This window comes from Hippoglossus hippoglossus, chromosome 8 (assembly GCF_009819705.1).
Source record: "Hippoglossus hippoglossus isolate fHipHip1 chromosome 8, fHipHip1.pri, whole genome shotgun sequence".
NCBI lineage: Eukaryota > Metazoa > Chordata > Actinopteri > Pleuronectiformes > Pleuronectidae > Hippoglossus > Hippoglossus hippoglossus.
Genome location: NC_047158.1, coordinates 7,805,185 through 7,831,262, shown reverse-complemented (window position 1 = coordinate 7,831,262; position 26,078 = coordinate 7,805,185). Strand labels below are relative to the sequence as shown.

Below are 26,078 nucleotides of genomic sequence, written 5' to 3'. Positions count from 1 at the left end.
TGTACAGAGTGCTGAGTGCGACGGGTTTGGTTCTGTCCCTTTGCCCCATGCTCATCGTTACCTTCACCAAGGAGGTTATGTTTTCACCCCTGTCCATTTGTTTGTGTTATGGAAAACCTGCTGGACAGATTACAAAAAAAGTATTGCAAGATTGAGCATGGAACTTGGGACTGATATTTATGAGTGTGAGGAAATTGGGGAAGATCCAACTGAAAATCCAGATAATTTGATAAAGGACTGTTGGGGCCCTTCCAGAGGTATGTGCTCCACTGAGTGCCATTGTAGTTGGTGGTGGTCTTTTCATGGGATTTATTTTACATTTGGAAATGAAAAGAATTATATCATTAGACCTGTTGTTAGTTAGAAAGATTAGATGTTGCACTTCCACAAAGTTGGGGAACTCATAAGAAAGAGAAACGGCTCCAAAGACAGTGGACCCTAAATTTGCAATAACAGCTCAGTGACTTTAATTATTAAGAAGATGATGGTCTAAGAACAATCGTCAACTCTGTTAGTTGCACTTATACATCCCACTTACATGTAGCACTTTGTAGTTTGACTTGTTGAAGCTAATGCACGTGATTCTTGCTGCCCTGGGTTTGTACCCTCATGGTTGAATGCACTTGGATAAAAGCCTCAGCTGAATGATATGTAATGTAATGTAATGTAATGTAATGTAATGTAATTATCCTCCTATGCGACTAAAATAATCACATCTTTAAAACCCCACGACTAAAGTTTGTGAGTCTGAGGTCCACGCTGAGATTTTGTCAAACTTTGTAAACAGTTTTTCAGTGCAACAGAAGATATGAAACATATTTTAACAAGATGAAAAGAGGTTTTTCATGAACACACAACTGAACTTGTGTACAAAGTTGTGGTTGTTGCTAGCGAAATGTTTTCCAGGGTTTGTTAAATTTAAGGTTAGAATGTGATAGTACATGTTGAAATTGAAATGAGTGGAAAAATATGATACGGTTATGAATGTCACACGTAGCTTTACACTCCTGACAGTCTAGTGTAATGATCCTGCATTTCAACTGCTGCTGTGGTTGTACGGTGAAACCATAAAGGGAAGGAAGTGAGGGGGGTTTCACAATGATGTTTCTCATCACCAGTTTCTATACGAACAGGAATAAAAAGTATCTTCTTTCCTCAGAAAGCTGCGGCTGAGGATAGAACAAAAGAGATCAAATGGAGAGAGCACACCCAATTACTGTGTGAGCCACTCAAACTGTGTCACCTTTGTTGTGGCACGATCAATATGTAACCAAGAGACAGGCAGAGTTCTTTAGGTCTCAGACAATGCAGAGAGGAGCCAAGAGAGAAGTGTGTGTGTTTTCACATGAGGTCTCCTATAGATCTGGTGTCATTAAAGGTCATGTCACAGTCATGTTTTCCACTTCAGGCAGCTTTAAGGAGGATATGAGCCCTGGTGAAGTGAAACCCCCTTAAATCCAACATGGCTTAACAACATGGAAAACTTTCGGTTTCAATGTATGAAACTGGAGGATATTTTGTGACTTTCTATTCTGGCAGAGCAACACATCTACGTTATATGTAATGTTAAAGTATAATTCCGATAATAATCACAGGATTGTGAAGATTTTACAGTTTGGACGAGGCTCAAATGTTGGATTGATCGAATTAAGAAAAGAGTCTTAATGTCAAGTGACTCCTGCAACTTTTTTCATTAAAGCAAAAAGGGAAACTGACATTTAAACTACTTTCAGACATGAACTGAGCTCTCTCCTGAGAGAGAGGAAATGTCAAAGTTAGTTCCTCCTGACACTTTCGGCAGCAGCCTCCCTGAAAAATGTCTGATTGAGTTCATGTGAGAATACGGCAGGAAAATGTCTGAAAAATTCAAAGCGAGTGATTGGGCGTGTTGAGGACTTTTCAAACACACGATGGAAAACAATACTGAGAAGAAAAACTAAAATAATACAAATATCCTGGGATAAAAAAGAGGAGCCATACATGTAGGAGACGTCGACAAAGATGTAAAATTGGAAAGACAATGAGATTTGAGTGGTATTGGGAATGAAGGCACACGCCGGTGTCGATGTGCTGGACACAAATATAACCCTAACCCCCCATATTCTAAACGGGCTCCACCCCTGGAATGTTTCAGACATTTTTCTGTTGTTGTGAATTCATCTGACCTGAACAATCTCCTGCTGCGTTCTGTAGCCTATGTGCAATTTATATAAAAGTATACATTTTCCAGACATTTTCCAGAGTTCATGTCTGAAGTCAGAGTCTGACAGACATCATACAAAGCTGGATTTTAGGCTTTGTCACAGTCTCAATGGAAGTGAGATCATATTTCAGTTCACTAATCTGTAGATAACATTGACTTTTCTGTATCGAAGCGTTATCCAGTTCACATAAGGTGACTTGAAGATCCAATCGGTCAATGGTGTCTTTGTGTGGAAAATGATAAATAAAGTTTCTATTCAAAAACACGCAGAGATCATCACCTCTCTGTCCTCGGTGGAATTTATGGCCCCGGTGGACAAGACTTTTTCTGCAGGCAAAACAAACTGTGGAGTGAGACGCCCTCCCTGAGAAACAGAGCAGGGGTTGACTGCAGCAGAAAGTTAAAACGATAACCCTGTGCCATTGTGTGCCTGCTGCCGGAGCATCTTCTGTTGCACTGCGGTGTGTAAAACACGACGGCGATAACAGCCAATCCCAAGCATCCCCCCCCAAAGAAAAAACAAATCCGACATTTGTCTTCCACTAATACAAACACAGAATCTTTCTTATCTTAAGATAGATTGCATCTGTCAGACCACCACAATTCAAAGAGAGGAAACTCTTTGTAATGTTAGGCCTCTCGGGACAAAATGGCATTTTGCAACGTATATGAAAACATACTTTGGTAGAGTAGAAAGCCGACTAATGGGTGTGTTTACAGGGGAAAGTCAATTTGCTGATTTTAACATCTGAGAGGAAAATGTGTACTAAACTGATGATTAATCTCCCGGTGCGACATACAGTTATTTTCTCCTTTTTATCTGCCATACACAAAGCAGGGATTGACCAAGTTTATTGTCTCTCAACAAAAAGAAAACACTGAATTTGGGGGGGGGGTGGGGGGGGGTTGATGACGCTTCTGACATGCGACAGATGCGAAAAAACGCGACAGACGCGAAAATAAGAAAAAGAAAATATATCTCCTGGTGAAAAAGTGGTGTCACACATATAGAAGACACTTACGAAGATGTCTAGGGAGTTTTTGGCAATCAGAGCTGACACCGGTGTCTGTGTGTTTACAAAAAATCATGTGATATCTGCGTCACCTTCTGTCTCAGGCAAACCTCCCGCTGTGTTGTGCATGTGTGAAAGGCAAACTATGGGTAATCTCTTGCCAATTCTCCAGATTGTACCCACAGGTCATGTCTGAAAAAGGCTTATGTTGGTTGACACAGCTCACAGAGCTCAAAATCTATACAAAAGGAGGATGTTATAAGTTCTTCCTACTGACAGTAAGCCTGCTGAGAGACAAACAAATGGAAATGAAACCAATAGAACAGCCCTCAGTAGAGTTTATACCTCCACCAAGGCCCCAACAGTCATCTTACCTTCTATCAAACTTCACCAATATGTACAAACTCATAGATACAAGTTCCCTAGATAGGCCTGATCTTTTTCATTAAGATCCATGAATTATTTACTCCCCGGGGGATTGATTAAAATGTGAAAAAAATGCCCTTTCTTGCTTATTAAAGAAAGTGAATAAAATAAATCCTGGATTCGCCTCTTTGTCCAGATAAATATAATTGTGGATTCTTTCTAGTCCCATGCACCATTCCTTCCCCCAAGTTTTGTTAAAATATGTCAAGAAGGTTTTGTGTAATCCTGCTGACAAACCAATCAACAAACCAACCAACCAACAAACATACAAATGTACAGGGGTGAAAACATAACCTCCTCGATAGAGATAAAAAACCAAACAATACTCCTTTACCTTCCTGAGCCTCCATCTGACAAAAGTGACTCAAATGCACGACTCACAGACACCAAACAAAGTTCCAACAGTTCACCTTCATTAAAAGGTTGTGGAGTTGAGAGCAGGTAATGACTGAGAGGCAACAAGCAGGTGGTGCTCAGGAAAGATGTAGGCAGGGACGCAAGTCAAAAAGAAGTCCAACAACACACAAACCAAAAGTGCGAAAAAACTGGACTGCTACCACTGGGATGACACAATAGACAATCTGTTGGACCAGTACATACCATCATAGGGAGCTAATGAGGGAATTGGGTACAGCATGGGGGAGTCAGGAGACTAGAAAGGCGGGAAGGGACTGTTGTCGAGCAGGTGGTCGTAACAGGGTCTGAAACGAATAAACGACAAACTGAATGAACTGTGACAAAAACTGGTTCAAGCTGTTCTGCGCTCTCTCTCTAATCCTGAATAGCATGCAGTCTGTATGCTAATGTTTTAGCATACACACTGGATATTCAGTGACAGTCCCGTTGTTGCATAAGCTGACCAACATGTCCAGACTCAGAGAATCACTGCAGCAATGACAACAAATGACATCAACCGGTATAGTGACGGTGCTGAAGTAACAGAGGAGGATTAGACTCCGTCAAACCTCTCTTAGCGGTTCATCCAAGAGCAACATCCTGCGCTCCATCAGCAACAACAGCATCGATTTGTTTGCTTTTCACTTATCATGTGGAAAAACGTGACTCATTTAATGACACGGACAGAAAAAAAAAGAAAAAAGAAAAATCAAAGCTGCTATGCATCCTCACGAAGTGGCCCCAACATAAACAGTGATCTGTTGAGCAGCAGAGTAAACTTCCTCTGCTTGCACTGGTGCACACACTTCCTGAGGGGATTGAGCGATGCATCAGTCTCAACCCCCGTTCTCCACAAAAGGCTGGAAGTGTTTCACCCGGCGGGCAAACGGTTCAACCGAGCAAATTCAAGCCACATGCTGATGGCGCTTGTCTCCCGGTTCTCATGATGCTGTAGGTGAAGGCATGTTTTTATGTTGCAAGGTTCCTGAAAGTGTGTTCAGAATTTCCAGCTTCATTCTTTGAATAATAAAATGATTGTGTTCCCGACAGGACAGTGCCGGTTTGTCAGTTGGTCAGTCCACCACTGTGGTCCACTCAACAACTACCAGATGGACCGCCATGAAATTTGAGGCAGATATTCAAGATCCAGAGGATTAATAATGTCTTTGTTGATGCTCTGACTTTTCCTCTAGAACGACCAACAGGTCAATATCTTTTCTTACTCAGTGAAATACCTCAACATTTATTTGAAGGATTAGTGCAAAACGTTGGTTAAATACTCTTAGTTCACAGATGAGGTATCCTGGTTACAACGTCTGCGAATCCCTGAACCTCTGCTGCACGTATGCTAATTAACAAATGTTAGCATGCTATACACTAAACTAAGATTGTTAGGATGGTTACATTATTATCCATGCCGATGGAGGAGTGGGTGAAGTGTTTGAGTCCACGAGTTTCAGGGGTAAACAGCGTTGCAGTCAAATTCAAAACAGATAAAGTAAATGGCGACCACTCCTTCAAACGTAAAAAAACAACAGTTGCAGTTACTGAAGAAGTGGTCGCCATTTACTTGAATTGTATTGGATTTGGATGCAGCGCTGTTTACCCCTCCATCGGCATAGTGGTGAATAGATATAAGTGAATTTTTATTTTTGGGTGAACTACCCCTTTAATATGTTGCTGAACTGCACAGGGGTGCCATTGCAGTGATCTGCTTGTTCTGCATGGAGTAGAACTTGAGAAAAACTCAGGCACCAGCCACTCAAATCAAAGTTCAAACTAATATTTAAGCGAAACGCTAACCGATCAAATTAATGCGAATACAGGTCCTGTCAGACAACAAACATCAAAATATTGGTGAACCTTCATGTGTGGAGTTTATTACCTGCATACTTCACTTTAGTGTTTCATGGACAGCTAGATATGCAACACTAGCCCAAAGGTTGGCTATGTTGTTTTTTCCGAGCATTGGCTGTTGGTTGTTTTCGCCGGCACCAGTAACGACTAAATCAAGCTCTACAGCAACACATACATTTGAGTGCCCAGTCATTGTGAGCATGTTAACTCAACCCAAGTGCCAAAGTCGAATGGCAACACACTTATTCAAGCATCAGACTGTCTTGGGAAATTTTCGTTCTCAACCTGAAATTGAGCAAACAATAAAACATGGCTCACTTTCCCACAATGTCTCGTATTCGGATTATATTCCTCTCTTGTAGATCTCAGCATTAAGATGTTTTCTGAGAAACATGTCTGTTACTTTATTGTTGTGGAGAAAGTGGATTAACTGTTTCCCCTATAATTCAGTGTGTTCAACAGCTTACTTTTGATTTCCTGCTCCATGGCTGCAGATTAATATCTCCGGTGGCAACAGCCCAATTGCAACAAACCCCTGAGTATGAGTGTCCCTAACCTCAGCACCCTGAGAAACGCTATAGCCAGATCCGTAGCGCCGCATAATTGGAGGCAATTGGGGGAACAGCAGATACAGTGTGTGTGAGTTCTAGTGGCCTGGGGAGCGTCCCACCCAGGGAGACTGGAGAGGAAGCTGTGCAGATGGAGGTCAGAGTTGGGTGGCTCACATCCTACTCGGTATTTGTCCTGTTATTCCAATCTCCGCCAACACACAGAGAGGATCCTGATTAGGGCCAATGTTCAGGGAATCAGCGCGAAAAAGCACCATTTTGAAACCTCTGTTCCACAAGAGATTCTTACAGTAACACAATCCAATCATGAACATGAGAGCATGAATTGACGCTGAGTTAGCCGCAGGATTTTAAGAAGAGTTTTAAAATGCGGCCTTTGATGGGAACTTGCCATGAAATTCTTCTAAAAGGCTCAGAAAGCTTTAAAGTATTAGAACATTTTTTTGTTCTAAACTGTAATTTGACATCGACAAAGGATGCCAGATGCTACATTGCAGCTTGAATTGGCCAGTTTAATGTCCTCGAAGACTTTGAAGACCCTTCAACTGATGTTCATTATTCCCATATATACGATGTCCCTCTGCGATTTATTTGCAGGGCTTTTATTATGTTATTTCCAGACTGCTGCTGGATTTGGCTTGCAGAAGCTAAAGCTGGCTGATGTAATGTTTTTCATGGCCTGACCAGGGTAATACCATTCTCAGATGTTAAATATATCTGTGCAGATATCAAAATACACAGTCAAAGCCACAAGGATTTTTCCTGGAGATGTGACTATGTTCACGTCGAGGTCACGTTGAGCAGGTCAGGCAAACTTTGGCAACCAGCAGCGACGCAGCGTCGGCGATGACCTGGGAAATCAGGAGCTTTTCCGTCAATACTACAGAGACAAAGAGATGTCAGAGGACAATGACCCTTTCCTGCAAATCAGAGGCAGATCCTCGGAGAGGAAAGGACTACTCCCTCCACCTCTGCTCAGGCAGTGATGCGCTTTCCATGTTTGTGTTGGCCTGTGACAGCATGAAGGTACCTGTATCCTTTCTGGCAGAAGACAGGATGGAAAAGACAAACTGGAAAGCTACGTCAGTCAAGTTTGTTTTGAGTACATTTCCTTTTCATCGATGATGTTAAACTTGTTCAGGAATGGTGCTCAAGTGGAGCACTGTAATCATTCATTCTCAGATAAACTCTTCTACCTGTTTCCATGTCATCTACTTTACCTTTACATTTATCATTTACATTGCTGTAGTGACGGCAGTGTTGGTCTGACCCAGACCAAAATACCTCAACAGCTACTGAATGGATTGATATTACATTTTGTACAGACGTTCATGGTTCACTTCAGGAAGAATTGTACCAACTTCGGTGACTTGGTACCTGCAGAACTAATGGAATTTAGCCTCAGCCTTAAAATAAAGTTACTGTTGGGCTCTGTTTCGTGCCTTGTTGTGTTTTCTCTCTGCTCTCTCTCTGCACTCTCTCTCCGGTGTCCATTCAGGTACCACCCTCTTCCCTGCAGCTGCAGTGTGTGAGTGTGCAAGGCTGCTGGGCTCAATCACCAATCAAGGCCATGGTGGTTAAGAGGCCGAGAGAAGCAGACACTCGGCAATGTGTGTGTGTGTGTGTGCGTGCGTGCGTGCGTGCGTGCGTGCGTGTAGCGTGGGTAGCGTGTCCATTTCATTTGTTTTAAGTTGTGGTTTTGAGTTCGCTGCTGGTCAGTGTCACTTTTCCTTTTAGAAAGTTGTTTTCATTTCATTGTTAATGAATTACTGGTTTTGTTTATTCATCTGTTGCCCATGATTCTTTTTTTCCTGGGTGATTTATATTGTTACCGCCCTCATCCCCTGGACTTTAATCCAAAACAAAAGCATGGGGCCAACTTTGTCTGCCAGCAACAAAAACAACATATCTTACATCATATTACTCCATCAATCTTATTCATCACTCACACCACATGCATGTGATATATGCCATCTTATATAGTTCCAGATCATAAACAGGAGAAAACAATGTGTATACTATATGTCATAACATTAATAAAATCATATATATTGTCTGTAATAAATCTGATAAAAATAAGCTGATCTACAAAATTAAGTTTCACAAAAAGCCCATATTATACTAGAAAATGTTTGCATGTTATCATACCTGCAAAATCTCAGCATGATGATTATGACATTTTAATCTTACCTCTTCAAAGTCCAAACGTGTTAGTAACCTGTTCAGAACGTCTTTAATAGTGTCACACTCGGTTGTAAACCTTCGAAGTGTCAGAAATCAGACAAAAGAGATTTTGAATGAGAAGTTCAAACCCAGATAGTATTTCCATGGCACAAAAAGAACAAAAAGTTTTATACAAATTCATCCTGTATTCATGAAAACATGCTCGTGGCCTTTTGAATCCTTTGATGGATCGTCTACTCTGGTACGATGTGAAACTCTTTTTGTTCTGTTGAGCTGCTCCTTCAGTTTCTTCAACAATGGCTCCATAGAGATTCGATCGGGAGCTTTGAAGGGTTCCTTTCAAACATTATGGCTGAAGATGCATATCTAAGAATTTTCTGACCTGTGCTGAAGTTCAAGATTTGTCCGGGGCCCTGACCCCCGCTTTCTTTCGTTCCCCGCTGATCTTCTTGACCATAGGGCTGTGACCCCGGGTAATGTTATACAAATGACATGCATCACAGGACTGACGGCTCACGTATAAGAGGCGAGCGCTTGGCCTGCGAGCATTGTCAGATGGCCCTTTTGTGGACGCACAGAGACCCCTGGCAAAAGGAACAATGGTGCTTTGCGGACAAGGTCAGGCAGAAAAAAACACCAGGAGTGTGAGGCAATTTATCTGCTCGCAAATTCAGCTTAAAAGTTCTTCTGCAGGATGTTTCCCAATCTCTGTTGTTTCCCTAAAGCTATTTATGGAGTACAGCTTCTGAGGAACAAAAGAAATGTGTGCTGCAGTGTCGTTTATTAATTATAACATTTAGAGTTTGAATATTTATCACAAACCCTTCTCCTAGTGTGAGCTTTGACATTCAGAGTCAGACCCTATATTGATGCAACAAGGATGTGATCAAACTTACCGCAGAGTCTTCCTACAGACTGGTGTCAATGTTTATTGCCTATTTACTGCAGAGGCTGAGATAACCTGATGAAACCAGGGATTGATCAAAGTCACATTCCTCCGCAGCCGTCACCTCAAAGGAAATGAGTCATAGTCCAGCTACAGTAAAAACAGTCAGGACAACAAGCTGTGCCTTTTATCTCTATTTTATTTCTGCTGCACCCTGTGGCTTCGAGGCTCCGCAGCCAAAACCGGCCCCATAACATTAAAGAGTCTCATTATAGTCGCTGTGTATTGGTCAAGATTTAGTATTGTGTTTGTCTGCAGAAATGTAAACCAGAAAAACAATTCGAGGAAGGAAGGCATTATGAAAATAATGAAATACTGTTCTTTAAAATAGACAAGGAACTGTCAGTTGTGGAATGAAACTACATTCATCATTATGCCAGTACTTGAGAAACATTTACTACATTTACTTTATTATAGTTTCTACCCACTTTGCAGATTGAGATTTTACATGAAAAACACATAACAAGTTTATAAAATATAAAACTTGCAACCACAGCATCAACAGTTAAATAAACTCATGTTCAACCAGCTACAAACTTTGAAAGCTACTTATATATTAACATCAGCAAAATAATAAAATTGTTCAAGTGAGTAAACAATAAATTTACACTCACAGGGGCCATTTTCCTGCATTTTCCTGCATAACTTTTACTTAAATCTATACTGCTAATACATGACTTATACTTATAATGGAGTAAATCGTGGTTCTTTAAGTATCTCAGTACCTCATCCATCACAAGGTGCTTTCACACACATGTATTTTATCTCTGTGGGCACAGAGGTGGCTCGGAGAGCACCTCCACCTGTACCAGAGGATCAATCAGCTCAGCTGAGGGCTGTTAGCTGATCGATCCTCTGGTACAAAAGGCAGCAGCAGAGCTGCCGAAGGGGACAGACACACAAGGACTGAGACGCACATGAGGCACATGGACAGAACCCAGCTGCAAAGCCAAGGTTTTAGTTTAGTTTTTGTTGAGAGAGTTTTGTGAGTTTGTTTGTGTTCATAAATTGCTGAAAAGCAACAGTTTAGTCTCTGGCTGTGTGTGGGAAACCCCGGTGGCATTGGACATTGCCACAAAATCCATACAGAATATGATAGTAGAGTGAACTTGAAAATAGGGCCTGTTAAAATGATAAACTTTTAGAAACTGATTAGTTTAATTTCTGTGCTTCACAGAGGTGGAAGAAATATTCAGGTCATTCACTTACATAAAAGTACCAATGCAACAATATAAAAATAAGCTATTACAAGTAAAGCTTGTTATTTAAAATCCTGCATGTGTGTTAGTACAGAAGTATCATCAGGTGAATAAGGCGTCATTACTAAAAGTATTTGTTTGGGCTCTTGATTCATACATTATAATATATTTCACATAAATACATTTACATACAGTTATACAGGTATTTTAGTCCAGTGATTCCCAAGGTACGAATTCAAATACAGCCCACTAAATTAAATCTGCTGTCTGACTGAGAACCAGATTTTGTCGTTGCCATGAGAAGCTGAATAAAGCCAGGTTTTGTCAGAGATCCCGGAGCCTGAAGTTCTATTTCTTTTTCTCAGAGAACAGACGGCTTAGTGATGCGGCAAGCTGCCATGGAAACCAGAGTTGTCTGTTGTGTTGGTCGTGTCAGAGATCCGCCCTTTTGCTCTGACCCCTTTCCTCTGTGGCGGCACACTTTCCCCCGGGGATTTCACATACAACATCTGCCCTGTGTCCCCGCACCACCACCCTCCTCCTGACCCACCCACTCCAAAAGCCAGAGAGCTTCTGGACGGGCTCCCCTCAACAAAAGGCCATCCACACACACCTGCTGAGAGGTTAGAGGTCATCGTCCAAACAGAGGCACACTATTGTGACCTCCAGCCTGCATTGGACTCTCATACAACACATTCTTACACTTTCTATGAAGGACAAGGGGGAGAGGAGAATAATGCCTTTAATCTTGCTTTGAGCTATTTGTAAAAAATTCAGTATTAATTGAAATGTCTGCTGAGAACCTCGAGGGATCTGAATACTTCAAACATGAAATCGGTGTCCCAAAAGTCTTTCCCAGTATTTTCCCAGGTTAGCGTCTGGCTACTGCATCATGTGACTGCTGGACGTGGAGACAGAAGTAGACGAAGGAGTTCCCTTTAGTGTCTATTCGGGCTCACTGTGCTGCCTGCTGCCTCGCCGGGCCCTAAAGGAATCACCCGGCCCTCATCAATCTGCTTCGACATTCCACAATAGCTGACAAAGGGACTCCACTCTTTCAGCGGCAGATGGCCTCGCCTCGGGCTGTCCACGCCAAGCGTTCATTGTTTAGGCTCTGGGGTTTGATGCAGGGACCTTTGCTCCTCCTCCTTCAGTGTCACTGGAGGATACTGGGGTGCAGAAGTTGAATTCAGCCTCTAAATTTGGTGAAACATATACAGAATATGTAATATTTAATGGTTGCTTTTAATTAAGCTGCACTGCATGTACTTAAATCTATAAGAACATGGAACACAATGTAAAAAAGAGTCAGTAAATGAAACAAAATCTGCGCTCTGGCAAAGAAAGCTGTGATCTCTCTGGATTAGCCTGATTCCCACAGGAATACAGGAGGTAAACTGGGCCCCAGCAGCCAAACAGCAACAGGGTTTCACAGTTTGGTATTAAAGCCAGCCGCTATGGTTTCTTTTGTTGTCAACAAATAAGAGAACCTGAGTCCAAATACAGAAACAAATAAAAATATATTTTGAAAATATCTTCTGTTTTCATTATTAAAAACATCAATGTGATATAATGTAGGGAAGACAAATGTGTCATGGTTTTTAAGCTGAATGCAACATCGACAAGCGGATTCCATTGGTAGAAAGTTACTAAAACATCTAATTAAGTAGCATTCTTAAGTACAAATTTGAGGTATTAGTACTTAACTTTAGTATTTTAATTTTGAACTATATTATTATTATTACTTTATACTGTGAATGAATCATAATAAATGTTTATTGTCTGAATGCTGTGTGAACCCTTGAGGTGATTGGAAAATCAATGCATGAACCATAGGAAGATTGTTTGTATGTTTAAGTGATGTATAGTAGATCAATGTTTTAGGTATTGATCCTATGGACACTCTAGTAGCAATACTCAAAACAAGAGTTAGTATCAGTAGTATTGATTCTATCATGTCCACCTCTCGTTTGAGGTCACAACCATCCAAACCTTTCGGAAGCAGAGCTCAGTTGTACTTTTACACCCGGATGAAGTTACACACGCGTCTTTGTGGGATTCGAAGGTGCAGTTTGTTTAAAGGTCTTGTAACAATTTTATGGCCTTTCTTTGCAACGCTCTTCCTTTCCTTAAAAGTGGAGGGAAGTGAAGTCTCCTTTATGATGTGGGATTCCTTGAACGTGCTCGGTGAAAGCTCGCTGCAGCTTTGACTGACTCCATTCAGCAATTAACATTAAGCTGCCTGTCCATTAGAGAGCATGCAGCCCCGGCTCTCTGGGTTTTTTGTGAGGACGCTGGCTATGTTTAACACATCTGTTGTCTCCCATGTCTGAGCAACCCACAGACAGGTCTGCTCACAGTGATCCTTTTATTTGGCCCTGAAAGGACCTATAGGGGCTCCTGATAGATGGCCTGCATCCTAAAGAAAGTGCAAAGCCTTATAATGGGAAGAATGGGGAGCCAACCCTCCAGCACACCCCCTGCCCCAAGCCCCTAAACATCCTTTTAAAGGGCTCCTCTTAAACAGGCTGATGCTGAGCCTAATCATGTTGAATTGAGCCATGAACCATGTCCGAGCAAATTTGGATTCCCGCTCTTTCCTTTAACACGGAAAAAGAAAATGGATGTATCAACTTTTCTCTTCTGTGAATATTAGCAGTAGGATCAAGCGTCAAACAAAAAAAAAATATAAAAACTAGACTGGCACCCAGTTGAACATATGCCTCCACCAAGGGCCATTTCTGGAAATATTGAAGAAAGTGACAATGTCTCATCCTTCCAACATTCTTCGTGGAAATCTGTTCAGTAGTTTTGTAACCAACCAACCAACAAGCAAACTGACTAACTAACCAACCAACCAACTAACTAACCAACAAAGAAACAAACAAGAATGATACTCAGTAGTACATACACCTCCGCCAACAGTCACCTTAAATTCAATCAAGCCGTCCAAAATTGTATACACTCATAGATATTGGTTTCCTAAATATTAATTTTCATCAAGATTCATTAATTACATTTGGAAAAAACACCCTCTCACAATGCAACAAACCAATGGACAGGGGTATAAACATAACCTCCTTGGTGGAGGTAAAGCCGCTCTGGACTTCTGTTTCCAATAGTTCATGTTTAAAGCAAAGAGATTTTCGGCCACATGTTTAAAACAGCGAGGCCTGGACAGTGTAAAGGAGGATTATGTTTCATCCATGGGAGTGGAAGGTGAGGGGGGTCACTCAGAGGATGTTTACCGCAGTGTTTCAGCATCAGTGATCAGGACAGCACATGGATGGAAAGACAATAGACAAAACAATGTCCTATTTAGAGATGGGTCACTGCTATTTATAAACCAGAGCAAGGGTCAGAGGAGGTGGGTTGGAGAATGAAGACAATGTCTCATGTTGTCTGCTCAGGATGCGTCTAATTTATTCTTGTACACTCCTCACTATTCTCAGGTAAATTGATGGCATGTTGCCTGCACGGCTGCTTTGTGTCAGGCTCTTGCTTGCTGATGACTAATGCTGTTATCAGAGTAAAGGACCTGGAGGACTGCTCCATTTGTCACACTAAGCTGTTATTTTGACATGTCCAAGAGGCCCAGTTACATCAGTTCGAAACTGAGATAAAACTCAGCCTGTCATGGCAGACACAGAAATACTCTGCAGCTGATGGTTTCTTAACTTCTACCATATCAGCTGTGGTGGAGTCTGTTGTTTTTAATGCAGCTGTAAAACATGCAGTGTCTCGATCTCGGGGATGATGCTGACACGCTGCAGGGCTCGATAATCCTCCGGTGCTGTGCAGTCCTCAATGTGTCCTGTGTGTTATTCCTGGAATTCCCTCTTCATTGTCCATTAGCTTGTGAGATCCCTTTTACATCAAAATAGACACTTGTGGCCGGACACAATGGGCCGCATTGTTTCTCTGTGAAAGGAGAGCATGTGCTTTGCTAATGCCGCACTTGCAGTGGACAAACTCCACATTCAGCCTTTGATTAAGGAGCAGAGTTATGCATGGATGACTTCCTCCAAGGTGCCTGGAGGTTGTGGGAAAGGGCCAGTGAGTGGGTGTGGCCTCGCTGAGGCAGGCCTCAGTGGAAGGGCTGAGTCCAGCTGAGCCGGGAGGGGGGCGATGGGGATGGAGGGGGTCCTTACTGTAGATCACATGAACACAACGATCCAAAACATAATTCGACTGACTCAAACCTAGTGTGTGTGTGTGTGTGTGTGTGTCTATGTCCCTGTTTTTAAATAGATAAGCTAAATACCAAGCCCACCCCCGAAAGACACACTCACATCAACGCACATGCACATATACAGAAATCACACAATTGGATCTGTGTATGTGCTGATCTCTTCTATGAGCTTTGACGCTAATAATATATTGTTGACTTATTTAACTGAATATGATCGTAACTGATCTGTCAGAGGTTAGATGTCGGAAATTTTATTTTCTTGTTTGTGCGTTGTTTTTAGTGCAAATGTCTTTTAACCTCAATCTGTACTGATTTATTTTCATTGCACTTTGATCTCATATGTCGTCAATTATGTGAATTTATCTCATAACAATTATTTTGAGGTATTCAGTGAGTATTCTTTAAAACAGTGCTGTTCCTGTAGACTCTCTAAATGTTGGTTACTCATAAAGGGGGCATCCGGATTTGAACCAGAGACCTCTTGATCTGCAGTCAAATGCTCTACCACTGAGCTATACCCCCTCATAGCAACTCCTGTGAAGCCTCACCATTATGGCAATACATGGTGATGCTTAACTTACTTTATTTCAGATCGTTAGTTTGTATTCCTCAATGTAACTCAAGTCATTTTTGGGCATGATCAGTGAAAACTTTGCATTAAAATGTCCACGTTCTGAGCAAGAAAGTCAGAGCTATGAGGCCAAAACATTCTAATTTGACCTTGACCATGAAAATTCATAAAGATTTCTTAGGGCTCATCCGTTCTCAGATAAGGACTCTGCTCTACTTGTCCACACTGCAACGTAAGACAAGTGTTTCCTCATTAGCAATCTAAGAAATAAATAAGAAAGTCAAAAAACACGGATCTTAACCACAGACCGAGACGGATTTCTGTCTACACATATTCCTGACTGATTCTGCATCATCACCACGGAGACGCATGCTTTGTCTGGGGGCCAGAAATAGACGACACAATGGTCCTGGAACAGGGACATGGGGCTGATCCATGGTCAAGGCTGTTTGTGCCCAGCCTGATCTCAGCACATCTGTCTGCGGTGTGAGGGCTCGGCCACAGACGGCCTTCAATTAAACATAGTGATTAGCGTGGCGCCCGTATGGAAGCCTGTGAGGATGAGGGGTCGTCTGCCTTCTGAAGGAGATTAAGAGAAGAGTGCAGGCAGGGAGGAGCACCTGCCATCCGTCTGTTCAAAGACCGGCAGGGCATGAGATCTAACACTAACTGTCTTTCAAGTGCAGTCTTCCAGAAGTGGAAGAGATATTTAATCACTTTCATGCTCGTGGGTTACATCAAACAAGGAGAGTGAATCAACAGTTAGATGTGTCTGAGAATAAATGCAGTCTGGCATGCGGTCAGTGTGCAACCTCACACTCTTCATGTGATTCTTCCTGATATCTGCAACCTGATCTCCTCCATCCTAATCATGCCATGCAACGTTTGGATCCCAACCTAACCTGCTCCTGTCATGCATGTTTCCCATGGGAAATCATAAGGCTTGTAAGCAGTGCTAATGCTAGAGTTTCCCACGGATACGACAAGAGCTAAAAGGGGCTAATGCTCTCAGAGGGCAGCTACAGAATCATGTTTCTGGCACCGGCGTAGAGAAATACTTTGAAGAAATATACCCTTGATTCGCTCAGTTTCTAAGTCCTGGTGTGAACAAGGTAGGAGCCCACGATTTTACAGTTTACACTATGAAATGTTGTCAGAAGAATATGCCAACATGCAAAATCCCTATTCTTTTCACAAGCTCCTGACAGTAGAATAAGGACTCTGCTAATCCATTTAATATGAGAGGATCAGCCTGGTTGGACCCACCACAGGGGATAAACTGCTGCTCTGTGGGATGGAAGCTGCTCTTGTTCCCCTGGCTGGAGCTGGGCCAGGGCCGGTGCCAGAAATTAATCTCAGTAACACACAGAACGGATTCCCTCAGCTGGCCAGGTTGGACAGTCTGGAGAGAAGGTGTGTGACTGTGTGTGTATATGTGTTTGTGGACTCTGTGATGATGCAGGATTTCCTGACAGGTGGTATGTTGAATATAAGCCATGTGGTAACCCCTTGGCCTTATCCGTTAATTCGTCCTATATGCGTCCCCCTGCTATCATTTAACATCATTTAACGATTCCCTGATTTTAATTGCGATTAACGGATCATGCAATTAACGGATCATGAGAATAAATAGTAGCTTTTCAGATGTGGGAAAATCACAGAAAAATGTCCAGCTCCTGGATTTAAATCAACATCTGTGCCAAAATTCAGGGGCCGCATCCTTCGGAGACAGCCTTTGAAGCCTGATGGTGTCATGGTGTGACTAGGCTGTACCATTTCGAAGGCTTCTTCAAATAAAGCCTACAATTGCATCGCTTCATTCTCATGTGACAAAAGGTCCAGTGGGGGGGATCCTGCTTGTGCCAAACCTAGCCCAGGATTCATTGTACGTTGGTGACGAAGCTAACAAGCTAACTATGCAAGCTGCCGAGCTATATTAAGTGCAGTTGCTCAAATAGCTAATGACAGAATGGTTAGGGCGGGACAAGGTCGTGATGCAAATAGGAAAAACTTCGTAAACCAGACCATCATTTAAGTTCGGACTTTACGGTCTAATAGGTCTACGAAGGATGCAACCTTGGAATTGGGACATAGATTTAAGGCAAGATAGGTTTGTGAAAACATTTTGGGGAACAATTTATTCATTCTGGCCATCTGCGTCTATATGCTAGCAGTGCTAGTTAGCTTAACTCAGCACCAAGACTGGAATCAAGGAGAAACAGCTAGCCTCTGTTTGTAGAACTCATGCTAAGCTATTGTTGGTGGTAGCTACATATGGACATGAGAGAGTTGCTGATTTTCTCATCTGATGTTGCAAGAAAGTGAATGAGTGAATCTCTCAATATGCCAAGTAATTGGTTTAAGGACAACACTCATAGAATTTTAGGCTAATAAACCTCTTTTCATTTACATGGAAATGGGGGGGGGAATTATTTACAGCCCACATATTAACCACTGTATGTTCAACCAATTACCAGTGTCTTTGACAATTAGTCAGGATTTACTATTGTCTCTGACAATATTTTCCGATGGGAGAAAATAATTTAGCTACGACATCTGCCACAGTCACATCTGCTTTGCATTGTCATGGCTCCGTAATTTGTCGGGCCTCTCGGGTTGCTGTGCATCACCCGACTCCCTGCTGAGCCAACTCTTGGTAAACAATAAGCCATGACTGAACTGTACCGCTCCGCATTACAAAAACACGAACTAAAAGATCCTCACGAGTCGTAAAAACAACAAAGGTCGAAATTAATTTAGACTGTGGAACTGAGGCAGGGTGATTAATCATTCTGCTTGGTAATGAGCCTCTGGGTGGAGAGTAAACATTCATTAAAATCTTAAATACCAACATATGAGAAGTAGTATTGCATGTATACTGTGGGGACGTATTGAGGAGAATTTGCGATAAAGCTCGGGGCAAAAAGAATCTGAGATATTTTTCTGTCCTTTTGTGTTGGGGAATGTTTGTGGTCGTTTCATTTCTGCCAGATGGGAGATGACATCAACATTTGGAGGATTCACTTAAGTCTTTCCGCAGCAGCTTGTTGCAGTCATTTTGGATTAATAATAACTTTTATTCGACAAGAATTGTAGAACCAAGGTGTGGGTTTTTAATTTTACAGCTTGAACTAGTTTTTCCGTCTGTTTGCCTTTATATGGAATTTTTCTGCATCATTGGGGACTTCACCTCTCTTCTTTTACTCCACTGTTCAATGAGTCTTGCTCATAAACTTCTTTTCCAGGAAGTCATTCCTGTAAATGTTTAACTCCTTGTGTGTCGGTAAGTTCGCTTGTAAGCAAGATAACACAAAAACTATTAGATAAATCTCCACAAATCTTGGAGGAAGGATGTGGTATGGGCTGGGGGATTTTTCATCACTTTCTTTAAGGTTTTGAGTTTTTTCAGTCCTATTCTAATTCATTATTATATCTATATTTTTCTACCATTTCTCAAAGGCTAAGCATCTGGATGAGTCAGCAGAAACTACAGTAATTCAGAGTGGATAGAAACTAATCGTGGATTCGTCTGGTGAACTGTACAGAAATCAAACTATTTTGAAAGTAATGCAGTCTGATTTGGAATAAAATACACTTTGAGAATTGCATTGTTTTATCATTAGATTTTCTTGTTTGTACTTTGTTTTTAGTGCAAATGTCTTTTAACCTCAATCTGTACTAATGCATTTTCATTGCACTTTGATGTCCTTCAGTTATGTGAATTAATCTCATAAGACAGATGTTTTCAGAATGTATTCTTCATTATCGGCTGCCAATTATGTTTTTTTATTAGGTTTATGATGAAGTTGACTCTGTAAATGTTAATTACTCATAAAGGGTAGAAAGGGGGCATCCGGATTTGAACCGGAGACCTCTTGATCTGCAGTCAAATGCTCTACCACTGAGCTATACCCCCTCTTGTGAGCCACTGAGAAGCCTCACCATTATGACAATGCATGGTGATGCTTAACGTTCTCTATTTCAGATCATTAGTATGTATTCCTCAATCTAACTCAAGCCATTTTTGCGCATGGTCAGTGAAAACTTTGCATTAAAATGTCCACGTCCGGAGAAAGAAAGTCAAAGCTATGAGACAAAAACATTCTAATTTGACCTTATCAAATATAAATGATGACTAAAATAGCCAAATTTAGATGGTTGTAAATTGTGACTTTATAAATATTTGACACCTTCATAAGTTGAGGGGGCATCCGGAATTGAACCAGAGACCTCTTGATCTGCAGTCAAATGCTCTACCACTGAGCTATACCCCCCTACAGCAAAGATAACTTTAAAAAACTTCCAAAATTTTGATAGACCATGACGTCTTTTTTTCCATTACAGGCCGGATCAGCTTCTCACCGATATCCTTCTCGAAAAAAGAGAAAAGTCACACACTGTAACACCCACATGGCACTGCCTGAGTGTGACCTCAGCAGTTTCCCACCAGAGCCTCGCTCGCTGCAGCTCCTCTCTGCCTGCCGTCCCGTGAGAGTCTGACACATCAGGCCGCTCTGTCATTTTCACAGTATCAGATCCCACAAGCCCTATTCTTCCACCATAATACACACACAGATCATATCTCGTCACCTCTTCATGTTCCACAACAGAGAGCCCTCCCTGTGACACTGCTGAGAAAGGAGACAACAAATAAGGAAAAACTGTCCCATTCTCCCCCATCATTTATTACTCAGTGTATTTTTCTCTCCTGCTTGGAGACACAGTAGTGAGGCTGTAAAGACCAGACTAGACTAGAGCCCTCCCAATTTAATGTATCAGTCATTTGAAGTTCCCACAACAATGAGAGACAGCACAAAGAGACAGTGCTGGGAAGCATTAGGCTGACAGAGTGGAAGTAGGCCAGTGGCAGGGGGTGAAGAGCAGGTCTGAACAGTTATGCAAATAGCATGAGTTTGCCTGGTTATGAAGAGGAGAGTGAAAGGGAACAATTATAACAGAGGGGGGGGGGGGACTTTAAAATAGGACATCAACCACCGGCCGTGAGTTTCCTGTTTTCATTGGATCTGCTGTGTCGTAGCTTTCTCTGCAGCGAAAATGTCCCTCGCCTCAGAGCGCTGACTTTGTTTATTTAGTTAAGAAAGTAGGAATAAACTTTACCACGAGCAATTTGTCCTCGAAAACAATCAAAAGTGAACTAACTCTTTCAACCTACTCTTTGTGTAAAATGTCAGATAATTAACCTTAAATTAAACCAAGCCCAATAGCTAAGGCCTCATTACGTTTCTCATCTATGCATTGATGGTAGTTACAGGTTTCTAGCCCTATTTGTTACCATACACTGGTTGAAAAAATACCCCAACCATATTTAAATCCACTAGATCCAGATTGTCATTTGGAGTTGCACAAAATTGCACTCATAGCAACCCCCTATATATGTCTCAATTTTCAAATCCTTCTACCAAGTTTTGTGGGTATCCGTCAATTATTGTTTCCATAATCGTGCTTACAAACAAACAAACAAATGAAAACATATTTAAGATAGTTTAATCTGCATTTTCCCCCGATCCGCACCAAATTTGCTACAGTCATAGATGCATACCTCCTAAATATGCTATTTTTTCATTAAAATACATTGATTATTTGCTGAGAAAAAAACAAAAGTGACAAAAATAATCTACATCCAATCATTCAAACAAGTTTCATTGAAATCTGTTCAGGAGTTTTTGCGTAATCTTGCCTACAAACAAACATCCAAACCAACAGCTGAGATCATGCACATCACCTCGGCGATGGCTCACCCATCTGACAGTTAAAAAAGAAAGACTGTGATGAAAGGACACAAAAGGTCATTAAAAGTGCCTCAATGACGCCAATGTCTTTTTCTTTGTCTGCTCGGCCTCCCACTGGACATCTCCCAGTAAGGTAGCCATGAGTGTGAAAACGGCCTTTTACCTCAACAGAAGGGACCTTTACACACTTTTGTCATCTAACCAACACCTTCCTCCCTCCTAACATTTACATCATGATATGGAGATAACTCTGAGATGTCAACAGCCTCTCAAAGTCTCTTGAGTTGAGTGTTTATCCTATGAGTTTATCGAGCTCTTCAGTAGAAGCATAAACCTGAAGGGTCTCAAGTGAATATCCAGTTTCCAGTGACAAAGATTGGATTTGTACAGTGGGGAGATGTCAAGGCTGTTGTGGAGGAAATGAGGTTGGTCTATGACAAAAACTAATCTGACTTTAAATAGGCTATTATTTCTGAGTGGTTTATTTAATAGAAGGAATAATTGTGTTTGACATGTTGGGGCATGCCAGGACGTGACCCTGCAAGCCCGGACAAATCGAACTGCTCTGGAAAAAAACAAGGCAAATAGAACTCGCCACAGCAAATAAAAACAGTACATAAAACAGTAAAAACAGTATATATACAATAATAGAATTGTTAAAACTGTGTATAATACACTATATTCATATTTATAGTATTTTTCCTATTATCATGACACTTTCACTTTGAGACATTTGACTGATCATTCTTACATCCTATTAAACAAGTGTCAGTCTCAAATAATTATTAGTTGCAGTACAACAACCTTTATTTACAGATATGAAAACCGCCTCCGTCATAGTAGGATGTAAACAAATATTGATACTTCAGAGAGACAGGAGATGATTTAAGCAGCCTTTTGCACGATCGTTATCTGTCCCTTGCATTATAGAAATGCTTTGACCTGTATCTACACATCTGGTCTTATACCATATTTCATCTGTATATTGTATTTACCTGAAAGACGTTCATTCAGACCTATGAGAACCCTCCCTGGAGATCAATAAAAATGGGTCGTGTTTGTTTTATCTCTGGAGCAGCTGAAGCATTCTCAGCCGTGGGCCTCGGAGAGTTTCCCCTAACATTGCACGAGGAGGGAAACTGAAGCCGAGTTCTGGCTCTCACTTCTGGTGTGACCTGTAATCTCGACAGAGTTAGTGTGTCTACGATGGGAAAATAAACACAACCGAGGACTGATCCCACCGCCCGGCTCTCACCCACCGATTCTCAGAGTCCGTGTAGTGTTGTTCCAAATGGAGCCTGTGCACTTTTTTATAGAAAGCTCTTGTTCACATTATAAAAGTAGTTGTCAATTCCAGAGCACGACTAATGTGGATCTTTGGTTGCCAATAATAGATACAAATAATATGGACAAAAACATTTCAGATAAATCAGCTACTATATATGCTGAAAGAAATGCCAATGATCCACAAGAAAGTTGTTATCAAAACTTTATTACAAATGTAATTGAAGCTTGATATTTTACAGTTTAACCATAAACGTTATTATGAATTAAAAGAAAACATGGAAACAACCAAATACATAGAAAATAAACATGTTTTAATGTATTGCCACAAATGCACCTATTTGCTGTATTGCTTACTTTGTAAAATAAATGTTTTAATATCGGCAAAATTAAACGCCAATACCAATGAATCAGTGAAAGGCTGAAATTGTCTAACAGATAAATTGGTCGGGCTGTTGTCAATACTCATCATCATCATGGTTATTGTTTTTATTATCATGTAAATGTGTATTTACATGATGTGAAAATAGGAGCTGATCCCAAATGAATCCTTGCCTGATCTGTTACAGTCTGTTTGATGCTTCATTGTGGTTTCTGTGTAGGGGGTATAGCTCAGTGGTAGAGCATTTGACTGCAGATCAAGAGGTCTCCGGTTCAAATCCGGATGCCCCCTTACTTTTTACTTTTTAGAGAGGTAGAACAGGTCATTGACCAAACTGGTAGTTTCAACATGTCGAAGTGTCCCTGGACAAGAAACGGAACCCACCATGTGCTGCTAGCGTTTGTGATAGATAGATACTGTACTAGTGAAAGACGTATAAATGCAGTGTAAAGAGTGTAAACTCACCATAAAGCGTAGGAGAGTCCAATATAAATGCATTTACTGTGTGGATTTAAGTTAATATTAACCTTGTTCCTGAGTTTTAGTGTGCAGCAGATCTCAAACGGTTTCAGAGCAGCAACTTAGATCATCACGTGAACGCTTCAAAGCTTCGAGAATCAGAAACATCCGGGGGAACCGTCCAGAGGAATATCAAACAAACTGAAGAATCAAACGAATGGAAACACGATGAGTTGAGTGGAATGATGTGGCTTCGAGCTAATGTCTTCCATGTTCCCTCTACATGCATCATGTAGAATATCAAGTTTATAGATGACATGTTCCAGAGCTCAGCGTGCACATGTGTTTCCAGTTTTTTATTGTGTGCACCCAGGGAACATAAAGGAGATGCTCCGTGCTGAAATGAGACATTTTGGACAGTTGAGGGATAGTCACAGAGATGATGGACATGTCTTTATGTCTTAGATACATGTGGATAGAGTAACTGGGATTCTTTACCTGCTCTGTTATATGTGCTTCATATTGAATCATTGTTGTAAAACCACGAACTATAAATAGCAGGCCTGTAATTTTACCATCCAGCTGAGACTTCTGTGGTCGCTCAGATCCCCCATGACGCTGATACGGTTGGGGGGGAGAATCAAACACACTGTGGCGGTTACTTGTGGGTTTGTGGGCACTATGGTGAGGAAGTGGGCTTGTCTGGAAAAACTGGATTTAATCTCTGGTATTCAGTGGTAATGTCAGATAGACTGGGTTGATTTCAAAGGGGGGCGAAACATGTTTTGTATTTTTCTTTGAGAGGAAGCACAAAGACGAAATAAAGTGTGAACGGAAAGGGAGGTTAGAGCCAATACAAACGGAGAACTTCACTTTTTCACTTGCCATTTTAATGACTCATATTGTTTTTATGAGTCCAAAGGCCGAGTCAAGTTTTTGAGGTGGAACAAATTGCTTGCCAGCCCAGTAGAAAGAGGCAGCTCATTTCCTTATTTCCTTATGTACTTTTTTACAGTTCTTATTCACAGCAACCACGGCTTTCAAACCTTCACTGAACTATGGAGATTTTCTTGAAATTTTTCCAGAGGGGCTGTAGGTGAAAACGTAAATCTCTGAGTCAGTTGCTCCAGAGATTTTCCTGTTTTGAAAGGCAAAAGCTCATGTCAGAAAAATGGCTATCGACAAAAAATGATCTTAATGAGATGCATAACAACCACAAAGACTTTGCTTTTTGATATTGTCATTTGGGGGTCGCGACCTCTTACCTGTCTGTGGCTAGGGGCCCATTTTCTCATAATACATACGTGCTCTGGGACATTTTACCTCTCAAACAATGCATGCTGGGATGTCTGTTAATATGCCAATCTTGTTGAGATTTATTGAAATAATAAAACATGGCAACATTCAACTTTACATCCTCCGGTTTCTAAGCAGATTATATGAAAGAAAAGGTTTACAGCAGACTGTAATGAATCTAAGCGCGGCAGAAAGAGGCGGTTAATCGAGAAGGAATGAAGGCCACAGAGACCACCCCCTCTGCCTGGTTTCTGAAACTCGCCTTTAAATGCCTTTCTGTGCTCACTTTTACAAGGTGAACAAAAGGTCTTGTCAGAAGCCACAAAGAAAAGAGGTAACTCATGTTCTGTTTGTCCCAGAATTAAAATGAATAAAACACCTGCAGTGGAAAATAAGTTTTTTTCCATGCAAATGTGTTCGGAAAGGCACCTTTGTGGTGCTGCGAGCAAAGCCAGAGGAGTTAACTGAGGAAATGTATTACAGCCAAGGGTGTGACTGAGCTGTTCCTTGAGACAACTCTAAGTACAACACCGACTTTTGGGATTGGATTCAGGAAAACATTGTGTGTACACAGAGGTCATGTTCTTGCACCAAAGCAAAACTCGACATTTGTTAGACTGTAAACGATCTCAGTATGGTGATTGCTGGCAGTCGGTGGGTGTTTCTGAGGCTCCAGCAGCTGCGCGTTGGTCTAAATGGAACTCGCGTCTTTCGGTCGGCCAGCGCCAGACGGCACTCGGTTGTGAGAGCCAGAATTTGAATAACAAGTGTTCAGGAATGGCCAACTGTTCAGAGTCCTCACAAGGTCAGCGAAGAACAATAGAGGCCGTTTCTCTGGTGAACACCCAGCTCACACCCGGCTGAGTTTAAAGAACGTCACCTTGAAAAAAAAAAGGAGAGAAGCGAGTCTGATTTGGAAAATAAGTGTTGAGTGTTGTGAGTTTTTCTCCAGGTGCAGTTTGAAACACACCTTTTCATGTGACCACCTGCAGCTGTGTTTTCTTTAGGTCAATCTTTTACTTGCATTATCTCTCTCACACACACACACACACACACACACACACACACACACACACACACACACACACACACACACACACACACACACACACATTTCCTGGAGATACCCTCACCATAACCCCTACTTGCCTAACCCATACTTAAGCCTACTAAACTATTTTTTTTTCCTTTATATTATATAAAAATATGATGTGTCCCCAATGGTATTCTATGACACACACACACACACACACACACACACACACTAACCCAAACCTAATTCTAACCCTAGTAACAGCCCATTAAAGGTGGGTCAGACACACACACACACACACACACACACTTACACACT

At 41.5% G+C, this 26,078-nt stretch overlaps 4 non-coding genes across 4 annotated transcripts; 1 reads left to right on the top strand and 3 right to left on the bottom strand.

The window, feature by feature from the left end:
- Positions 1 to 15,435: 15,435 nt before the first annotated feature.
- Positions 15,436 to 15,507, bottom strand: trnac-gca. The gene has a single exon. It is a non-coding gene; the product is annotated as a tRNA-Cys (tRNA).
- Positions 15,508 to 19,400: 3,893 nt separating this feature from the next.
- On the bottom strand, positions 19,401 to 19,472 carry trnac-gca. The gene has a single exon. It is a non-coding gene; the product is annotated as a tRNA-Cys (tRNA).
- A 286-nt stretch (positions 19,473 to 19,758) lies between these two features.
- On the bottom strand, positions 19,759 to 19,830 carry trnac-gca. Its single transcript has one exon. It is a non-coding gene; the product is annotated as a tRNA-Cys (tRNA).
- A 3,361-nt stretch (positions 19,831 to 23,191) lies between these two features.
- trnac-gca lies at positions 23,192 to 23,263 on the top strand. Its single transcript has one exon. It is a non-coding gene; the product is annotated as a tRNA-Cys (tRNA).
- Positions 23,264 to 26,078: the final 2,815 nt, after the last annotated feature.